The sequence below is a fragment of the Oncorhynchus nerka genome, linkage group LG2, assembly GCF_034236695.1.
Source record: "Oncorhynchus nerka isolate Pitt River linkage group LG2, Oner_Uvic_2.0, whole genome shotgun sequence".
Taxonomy (NCBI): Eukaryota; Metazoa; Chordata; class Actinopteri; order Salmoniformes; family Salmonidae; genus Oncorhynchus; species Oncorhynchus nerka.
In genome coordinates, this window is record NC_088397.1 from 79051541 (window position 1) to 79062629 (window position 11089).

The window sequence follows — 11089 nt, forward strand, 5'->3', positions numbered from 1 at the left end:
CTCACCCCCCCCTTAAAAGATTTAGATGCACTATTGTAAAGTGGCTGTTCCACTGGATGTCATAAGGTGAATGCACCAATTTGTAAGTCGCTCTGGATAAGAGCGTCTGCTAAATGACTTAAATGTAAATGTAAATGTAACTGTATCGAGAGTATGGGCGCACAGATATTCTACACAACATAGTATACAATCGGTGACTCAGTGTCATACTTATCCTGATACCAGATTCGATTGACGCAACCATTAACAGTAGGTGAGTGGGACAGTGGGATAGTGTGAGTATGTCGCAGAGTGTGTCTTTCTCTAAATCCTGTGTGGCTCAGTTGGTAAAGCATGGCGCTTATAACTTTTTTATTTTATTTACATTTTTTAAGTTAACCTTTAATTAACCAGGCAAGTCAGTTATGAACAAATTCTTATTTACAATGACGGCCTACACCGTCCAAACCTGGATGACGCTGGGCCAATTGTGTGCCGCCCTATGGGACTCCCAATCACGGTCGGTTGTGGGTTTGATTCCTTGATTCCCACGGGAAAACAGTACGGAAATGTATACACTCACTACTGTACGTCGCTCTGGATAAGAGCGTGTGCTAATTTACTAAAATGTCAATGACAATTTTGGCGTATGTGTTTATAATGCATTAGTTTATAAAAAATACTGTACTGCAATTTATATAATACCTGCTCTGTTCCTATAATACCTGCTCTGTTCTGTTCCTACAATACCTGCTCTGTTCTGTTCCTATAATACCTGTTCTGTTCCTATAATACCTGCTCTGTTCTATTCCTATAATACCTGTTATGTTCCTATTAGAGGTCAACCGATTATGATTTTTCAAAGGTGATACCGATACGATTATTGGAGGACCAAAAAAAGCCGATACCGATTAATCGGCCAATTTTTTTTATTTAATTTATTTGTAATAATGACAATTACAACAATACTGAATGAACACTTATTTTAACTTAATATAATACATCAATAACAATCCATTTAGCCTCAAATAAATAATGAAACATGTTCAATTTGGTTTAAATAATGCAAAAACAAATGTTGGAGGAGAAAGTAAAAGTGTAATATGTGCCATGTAAGAAAGCTAATGTTTAAGTTCCTTGTTCAGAACATGAGAACATATGAAAGCTGGTGGTTCCTTTTAACATGAGTCTTCAATATTCCCAGGTAAGAAGTTTTAGGTTGTAGTTATTATAGGAATTCTAGGACTATTTCTCTCTATACCATTTGTATTTCATATACCTTTGACTATTGGATGTTATTATAGCTTCCGTCCCTCTCCTTGCCCCTACCTGGGCTCGAACCAGGAACACATTGACAACAGCCACCCTCGAAGCAGCGTTACCCATGCAGAGCAAGGGGAATAACTACTCCAAGTCTCAGAGCGAGTGACGTTTGAAACGCTATTAGCACGCACCCCGCAAACTAGCTAGCCATTTCACATCGGTTACACCAGCCTAATCTCGGGAGTTGATGGGCTTGAAGTCATAAACAGAGCAATGCTTGAAGCACAGCAAAGAGCTGCTGGCAAAACGCACAAAAGTGCTGTTAGAATGAATGCTTACGAGCCTGCTGGTGCCTACTATCGCTCAGTCAGACTGCTCTATCAAATCATAGACTTAATTATAACATAATAACACACAGAAATACGAGCCTTAGGTCATTAATATGGTCGAATCCAGAAACTATCATCTCGAAAACAAGACGTTTATTCTTTCAGTGAAATACTGAGCCGTTCCGTATTTTATCTAACGGTGGCATCCATAAGTCTAAATATTCCTGTTACATTGCACAACCTTCAATGTTATGTCATAATTACGTAAAATTCTGGCAAATTAGGCGGCCCAAACTGTTGCATATACCCTGAAAGTGACACACTTTCACCTGGTTAATATTTCCTGCTAACCTGGATTTCTTTTAGCTAAATATTTGAAAATATATACTTCTGTGTATTGATTTTAAGAAAGGAATAATGTTTATGGTTAGGCACACATTGGAGCAAGGACAGTCCTTTTTCGCGCCGCGTCGATTATTTGCAGCGCAGGACACGCTAGATAAACTAGTTATATCATCAACCATGTGTGGTTAACTAGTGATTATGATTTATTGATTGTTTTTTATAAGATAAGTTTAATGCTAGCTAGGAACTTACCTTGGCTTACTGCATTCGCGTAACAGGCAGGCTCCTCGTGGAGTGTAGGCCATTCCGATTAATCGGTCGACCTCTAGTTCCTATAATACCTGTTCCTTTCCTATAATACCTGTTCTGTTTTGTTCCTGTAATACCTGTTCTGTTCCAGTAATAACTGTTCTGTTCTGTTCCTGTAATACCTGCTCTGTTCTGTTCCTGTAATACCTGCTCTGTTCTGTTCCTGTAATACCTGCTCTGTTCTGTTCCTGTAATACCTGTTCTGTTCTGTTCCTGTAATTCCTGCTCTGTTCTGTTCCTGTAATACCTGTTCTGTTCTGTTCCAGTAATAACTGTTCTGTTCTGTTCCTGTAATACCTGCTCTGTTCTGTTTCTGTAATACCTGCTCTGTTCTGTTCCTGTAATACCAGCTCTGTTATGTTCCTGTATACCTGCTCTGTTCTGTTCCTATAATACCTGCTCGGTTCTGTTCCTATAATTCCTGTTCTGTTCCTATGATACCTGTTCTGTTCCAATAATACCTGCTCTGTTTTGTTACTGTAATCGCTGTTCTGTTCCCATAATACCTGCTATGTTTTGTTCCTATAATACCTGCTCTGTTCTGTTCCTATAATACCTTTTCTGTCCTGTTTTGTTCCTATAATATCTGTTCTGTTCCTATAATACCTGCTCTGTTCTGTTCCTATAATACCTGCTCTGTTCTGTTCCTATAGCACTTGCTCTGTTCTGTTCCTATAATTTCTGTTCCTTTAATATTTGTTCTGTTCCTATAATACCTGCTCTGTTCTGTTCCCAAAATACCTGTTCTGTCCCTACAATACCTGTTCTGTTCCTATATTACCTGCTCTGTTCTGTTCCTATAATACCTGTCATATTCTCCTCCTGTAATTCTTGTTCTGTTGTGTTCCTATAATACCTGTTGTGTTCCTATAATACCTGTACTGTTCCTATAATTCCTGTTCTGTTGTGTTCCTATAATACCTGTTCTGTTGTGTTCCTATAATACCTGTTCTGTTCCGTTCCTATAATACCTGTTCTGTTTCGTTTTTTATAATACCTGTTCTGTTGTGTTCCTATAATACCTGTTCTGTTCTGTTCCTATAATACCTGTTCTGTTCTGTTCCGTTCCTATAATACTTGTTCTGTTCCTATAATACCCTTTCTGTTCCGTTCCTATAATACCTGTTCTGTTGTGATCCTATAATACCTGTTCTGTTGTGTTCCTATAATACATGTTCTGTTGTGTTCCTATAATACCTGTTCTGTTGTGTTCCTATAATACCTGTTCTGTTCTGTTTCTATAATATCTGTTATGTTCCTATAATACCTGTTCTTTTCCGTTCCTATAATACCTGTTCTGTTGTGTTCCTATAATACTTGTTCTGTTGTGTTCCTATAATACCTGTTCTGTTATGTTCCTATAATACCTGTTCATTTCCGTTCCTATAATACCTGTTCTGTTGTGTTCCTATAATACCTGTTCTGTTGTGTTCCTATAATACATGTTCTGTTGTGTTCCTATAATACCTGTTCTGTTGTGTTCCTATAATACCTGCTCTGTTCCTATAATATCTGTTCTGTTCCTATAATACCTGCTCTGTTCTGTTCCTATAGCACTTGCTCTGTTCTGTTCCTATAATTTCTGTTCCTTTAATATTTGTTCTGTTCCTATAATACCTGCTCTGTTCTGTTCCCAAAATACCTGTTCTGTCCCTACAATACCTGTTCTGTTCCTATATTACCTGCTCTGTTCTGTTCCTATAATACCTGTCATATTCTCCTCCTGTAATTCTTGTTCTGTTGTGTTCCTATAATACCTGTTGTGTTCCTATAATACCTGTTCTGTTCCTATAATACCTGTTCTGTTGTGTTCCTATAATTCCTGTTCTGTTGTGTTCCTATAATACCTGTTCTGTTGTGTTCCTATAATACCTGTTCTGTTCCGTTCCTATAATACCTGTTCTGTTCCGTTTTTTATAATACCTGTTCTGTTGTGTTCCTATAATACCTGTTCTGTTGTGTTCCTATAATACCTGTTCTGTTCCATTCATATAATACCTGTTCTGTTCCATTCCTATAACACCTGTTCTGTTCTGTTCCTATAATACCTGTTCTGTTCTGTTCCGTTCCTATAATACTTGTTCTGTTCCTATAATACCCTTTCTGTTCCGTTCCTATAATACCTGTTCTGTTGTGATCCTATAATACCTGTTCTGTTGTGTTCCTATAATACCTGTTCTGTTCTGTTTCTATAATATCTGTTATGTTCCTATAATACCTGATCTTTTCCGTTCCTATAATACCTGTTCTGTTGTGTTCCTATAATACCTGTTCTGTTGTGTTCCTATAATACCTGTTCTGTTGTGTTCCTATAATACCTGTTCTGTTGTGTTCCTATAATACCTGTTCTGTTCCTATAATACCTGTTCTGTTGTGTTCCTATAATACCTGTTCTGTTTTGTTCCTATAATACCTGTTCTGTTCCGTTCCTATAATACCTGTTATATTTCCCTCCTATAATACCTGTTCTGTTCCGTTCCTATAATACCTGTTATATTTCCCTCCTATAATACCTGTTCTGTTCCATTCCTATAATACCTGTTCTGTTCCGTTCCTATAATACCTGTTATATTTCCCTCCTATAATACCTGTTCTGTTCCATTCCTATAATACCTGTTCTGTTCCATTCCTATAATACCTGTTATATTTCCCTCCTATAATACCTGTTCTGTTCCGTTCCTATAATACCTGTTATATTTCCCTCCTATAATACATGTTCTGTTTTGTTCCTATAATACCTGTTCTGTTCCTATAATACCTGTTATATTTCCCTCATATAATACCTGTTCTGTTCCGTTCCTGTAATACCTGTTATATTTCCCTCCTATAATACCTGTTCTGTTCCATTCCTATAATACCTGTTCTGTTCCATTCCTATAATACCTGTTATATTTTCCTCCTATATTTCTTGTTCTGTTGTGTTCCAGACATAGACGAGTGTGGCACAGTGTCCTTCTAACACCTACTGCTTCAATAGATGGCAACTATCGGTGCAGAGGTCAGTTCTGCTACCAGGGTTCAGAGGTCAGGAGGTCACTTCCTCACTCTTCAACAGTTGATACACGTTATGATTTGTAAGAGCCTCAGGTATAACTGTACATTGCATAGATTAGTGTCTTCAGTAGATTATTTGCTCTTTCTCCAGTTTTATGACTAAGGGTGTCATTCATTTTGATTTCTGAAGCAGAACCTCCTCTCCACCATTAGTGAGAGTGATGGATGTGAGTGTTATGTATTGATGATGATGTTTTTTTGGTCTTCTCCCAGACTGTGTTGATGCCTGAGTGGGCTGTATGGGCGCTGGGCCAGCTCGCTGCAGGAAGTGTGCTACTGGCTACATACTAACTGGAGCCTAAGTGTTTAGGTAAAATTGTCAAAGACTCCAGTCACCCAATTCATAGACTGTCCTCCTTGCTACCGCAGGGCAAGTGGTACCAGAGCGCCAAGTCTAGGGCCAAAAGGCTCCTTAAACCTCTAGTGACTCCCCATCCCACATGCGGGAGCGTAATCATCGCCTGACGCTAATTAGCATAACGCAACGGAAATAAATATCCCTAGAAAATATTCCTATTCATGAAAATCACAAATGAAATGTATTGAGTCGCAGCTTAGCCTCTTGTTAATCACCCTGACAAGCATTTGTGTAAGTTTATCGATAGCCTAGCATAGCATTTTGTCCAGCTAGCAGCAGGTAACTTGGTCACGGAAATCAGAAAAGCAATCAAATTAAATCGTTTACCTTTGATGAGCTTCGGATGTTTTCACTCACGAGACTCCCAGTTAGATAGCAAATGTTCCTTTTTTCCAAAAATATTATTTTTGTAGGCGAAATAGCTCCGTTTGTTCTTCACGTCTGGCTGAGAAATCGCCCGGAAATCACGAAAACGGCGACAAATATTCCAAATTAGCTCCATAATATCGACAGAAACATGGCAAACGTTGTTTATAATCAATCCTCAAGGTGTTTTTCAAATATCTATTCGATAATATATCCCTCGGGACAATTCGTTTTTCAGTAAGACAGATTGGAGTAATGGCTACCTCTGTATTTTACGCGAGAATCTCTCTGGCAGCACGGGTATTCTTCAACATAAATGCGTAAAACTACGTCACAATGCTGTAGACACCTTCGGGAATACGGAGAAAGAGTAATCTGGTTGATAGCCCATTCACTGCTCAATAGGGACTCATTGGAACGCGAGAATCTCTCTGGCAGCACGGGTATTCTTCAACATAAATGCGTAAAACTACGTCACAATGCTGTAGACACCTTCGGGAATACGGAGAAAGAGTAATCTGGTTGATAGCCCATTCACTGCTCAATAGGGACTCATTGGAACGCGAGAATCTCTCTGGCAGCACGGGTATTCTTCAACATAAATGCGTAAAACTACGTCACAATGCTGTAGACACCTTCGGGAATACGGAGAAAGAGTAATTTGGTTGATAGCCCATTCACTGCTCAATAGGGACTCATTGGAACGCAGCGCTTTCAAAACATGGGGCACTTCAATAGGGATTGCTTTCAAAACATGGGGACTTTTTTCTCAGGCTTTCGCCTGCAACATCAGTTCTGTTATACTCACAGACAATATTTTTACAATTTTGGAAACGTTAGTGTTTTCTATCATAAACTGTCAATTATATGCATATTCTAGCATCTTGTCCTGATAAAATATCCTGTTTACTACGGGAACGTTTTTTTCCCAAAAATGAAAATACTGCCCCCTAGTCACAACAGGTTTAACAGCTTCTACCTCCAAGCCATAAGACTGCTGAACAATTAATCAAATGGCCGCCCAGACTATTTACACTGACCTTCCTTTGTTTTTACACTGTGGCTACTCGCTGTTTATTATCTACAGTTTATTATCTACAGCATAGTCACTTTACAAATTACCTCGACTAACCTGTACCCCTGCACATTGACTTGGTACTGGTACCTCCCTGTATATAGCCTCGCTGTTATGTAATTTTTTTGTGTTACTTTTTGATTTACTTTAGTTTATTTTGTAAATATTTTCTGAATTCTATTTCTTGAACTGCATTGTTGGTTAATAAAAATAGATGTGTAATTTTTTGTAGTTAATGTTTAGGCAATAATTAACAGTATTCCACCCTGTCACTGTATAACATATGGAAATGGGTTTGAATCATAGCAGACAAGGAACTGTGGCAGACCACTTAGAACCACTGAAGGAGGTCTCCCACCCAGAGAGGGGAGAAACCGTTGGGACTGCAATAGATGGTGTAACATATGGAAATGGGTTTGAATCATAGCAGACAAGGAACTGTGGCAGACCACTTAGGACCACTGAAGAAGGTCTCCCACCCAGAGAGGGGATTAACCGTTGGGACTGCAATAGATGGTGTAATATATGGCAGGATATGATAAGCAATGAATTGGTCTGGATTATTATTGTATACAATTGATGTATCAGTGTGTATTATTTAGTCATTAAGGGTGGATTGTTAATGGGATTTATCTGTTAATTGAACGATTAGAATATTCCACCTTGAAACCATATAATTGTATGTTATTGATTAGAATGCATAAAATTACAATCAATAAATGTGTAGTTCTAGTTAGAATTAGGGTAAATCAATATAGCTAATGTTTGTCTTTATGGTATTTTAAAGACAGACTGTCTGAGCAAAACTAGAGATTAGAGATTTGGGAGAGAATAGGGAGTATGGCTCAAGGTCTCCCTAATCTCTGTCGGCTGGGTAGCAGGACATTGTGTGCTAATGTTAGTGTGTATGTATGTGCGCAGGATATCTACTGTTTGTGTGGAAGTATGTGCGCAGCTATAAAAATGGACGTCTTTGTATTCTTGACTTTAGAACGTTCCCGTGAATAAACCTTTTTGACTATTTTAGCTGGGCCTCCATCTGTTTCATTCGACCAGTATCTTACAAATTCTAGGTCACAGACTGAGTAGTATAATTGAATTGGGTTATGAACATTGAGAACATAATTCTCTTGACAATGATAAACTTGGATTAGCTAACACAACATGGCATTGGAACACAGGAGTCATGGTTGCTGATAATGGGCCTCTGTAGGCCTATGAAGATATTCCATTACAAATCAGCCATTTCCAGCTACAATAGTCATTTACAACATTAACCTGTTCAACCTATGGGGGCGCTATGTCATTATTGGATAAAAAGACGTGCCCGTTTTAAGCGCAATATTTTGTCACGAAAAGATGCTCGACTATGCATGGAATTGACAGCCTTGGAAAGACAAAACTCTGACGTCTCCAAAACTGCAAAGATATTATCTGTGAGTGCCCCATAACTAATGCAACAGGCGAAACCAAGATGAAGTTTCATACAGGAAATGCCCCAGATTCTGAAGGCGCTGTGTTCCAATGTCTCCTTATATGGCTGTGAATGCGCCAGGAATGAGCCTGCGGTTTCTGTCTATTCCCCGAGGTGTCTGCAGCATTGTGACGTGTTTGTAGGCATATCATTGGAAGATTGACCATAAGAGACTACATTTACCTGGTGTCCCGCCCGGTGTCCTGTGTGCGTAATCTGTAGGTCCATGCGCGTTCCATTTCTTCAGAAGAGAAAGTAAAATGCCACGATGGATTTTATCGTCGATAGATATGTGAAAAACACCTTGAGGATTGATTCTAAACATCGGTTTGCCATGTTTCTGTCGATATTATGGAGTTAATTTGGAAAAAAGTTTGCGTTTTAATGACTTAATATATATATTTTTTTTCCCTCCCCAAATGTGATGATGACGCTAAATGCTACGTTAGCCATCAATACTGTTACACAAATGCTTGTTTTGCAATGGTTGAGAAGCATATTTTGAAAATCTGAGATGACAGTGTTGTTAACAAAAGGCTAAGCTTGAGAGCAAATAGATTAATTTCATTTCATTTGTGATTTTCATGAATAGTTAACGTTGTGTTATGCTAATGAGCTTGCGGATAGTTTTACACAATCCTGGATACAGGTTTTTTTTTGTAGCTAAACGTGACGCAGAAAACGGAGAGATTTGTCCTAAACAAATAATCTTTCAGGAAAAACTGAACATTTGCTATCTGAGAGTCTCCTCATTGAAAACATATGAAGTTCTTCAAAGGTAAATTATTTTATTTGATTGCTTTTCTGGTTTTTGTGGAAAATGTTGCATGCTGAATGCTAATGCTAAATGCTACGTTAGCCATCAATACTGTTACACAAATGCTTGTTTTGCAATGGTTGAGAAGCATATTTTGAAAATCTGAGATGACAGTGTTGTTAACAAAAGGCTAAGCTTGAGAGCAAATAGATTAATTTCATTTCATTTGCGATTTTCATGAATAGTTAACGTTGCGTTATGGTAATGAGCTTGAGGCTGTATTCACGATCCCGGATCCGGGATGGCTCGACGCAAGAAGTTAACAACGTCTACACTGCATTTCTGATCAATTTGATGTTATTTTAATGGACAAAAAATTAGCTTTTCTTTCAAAAACAACATTTCTAAGTGACCCCAAACTTTTGAACGGTAGTGTAAATTATATTTTCTGGTCTGTTGTGTGCAATGAGTAGCAACAAACTGTATAAGGAAACAAAGATAAGTTATGTAAAGAATGATAAAACACTTTGCCATCTCCATACATGGAAAGGTTAACAGAGTTCAACAGTCCTAACACATTCAACAAAAAAATACCTTAAATAAAATGTTGTACAAAAAGGCGAACTCGACTCCATCCTTCTTTGAATCAGATTGATAAAACCCATTGATATTGACAACTGCTTTGATGTTTTTTTCATTGGCAAGATTAACAAATTTAGGCATGACATGACAACAACAAAGTCTGAAAAAAGTGAGCGTGGAAGAGGTGAAAAATAACTGCTATATATCAACAATGACAAGCCACCTGGGTCTGAAGAACTTGGTTGGAAAATTACTGAGGATGTCAGTGGACTATTTTGCCACTCCTATTTGCCATCTCTTCAATCTTCACACCGCTGGCACACACACTTTTAATATTGTTGTATTATACATTTTATGTTGTAGATAGTGTATTTAATGATGTAATAATGTTATATTATGTACTGTTTTATTTTTGGGGTTTATTTTGCGATTCTTATTCTTATTTTCAATGACGGCCTAGGAACAGTGGGTTAACTGGCTGTTCAGGGGCAGCTCAGGATTTGAACTTGCAACCTTTCGGTTACTAGTCCCACGCTCTAACCACTAGGCTACCCTGCCGCCCCAAATGTTCCTTCATGTGTTCGAAAATCAGCAAGAGTGGCTGCTGGCTTGGCGGAACTGATGGGGATCCATAATTAATACAAATACCTCAGCAGGTGAACCTTAAACTTCACACTTCACCAGCTGAGTTCCTGTGAGTGTCTGTTGACAGTGTTTAGGATCAGTAACACTGACGCACAAGTCAGAAAGAAAGTCACCTTCATTGAATGTATATAAACAAGCTGGCCAACACTCAATAGTAAAACTCTGATACAGGACATGCAATAGAAACGTCTTTGGCACGGGAGATTCCTACATTAGGTTTAAGAAATACCAAACATGACACACATTATCCATGCTGGACACAAACCTCTCTCTCTCTCTCATTCTATCTCTCTAACACACATATATCTCTCTGTCTCTCTCTCTTTTTTTCAGCACTCTTTCCTGTAGGTATCAAGGACTTATTACCATACCCTGTTGGTGGGTACATGTCTATAGGAAATGTATCATCATTGACATTAACACCTATTAGTCAAATTGTTGTTGCTCACATTAATGGTATAGAAAGAAAACTTCCTCGGACAAACAGTTTTTTTAAAAGCATTATCAATACAAATTTAAAATGAAAGATAACATAAATCACAAAGATGAACTA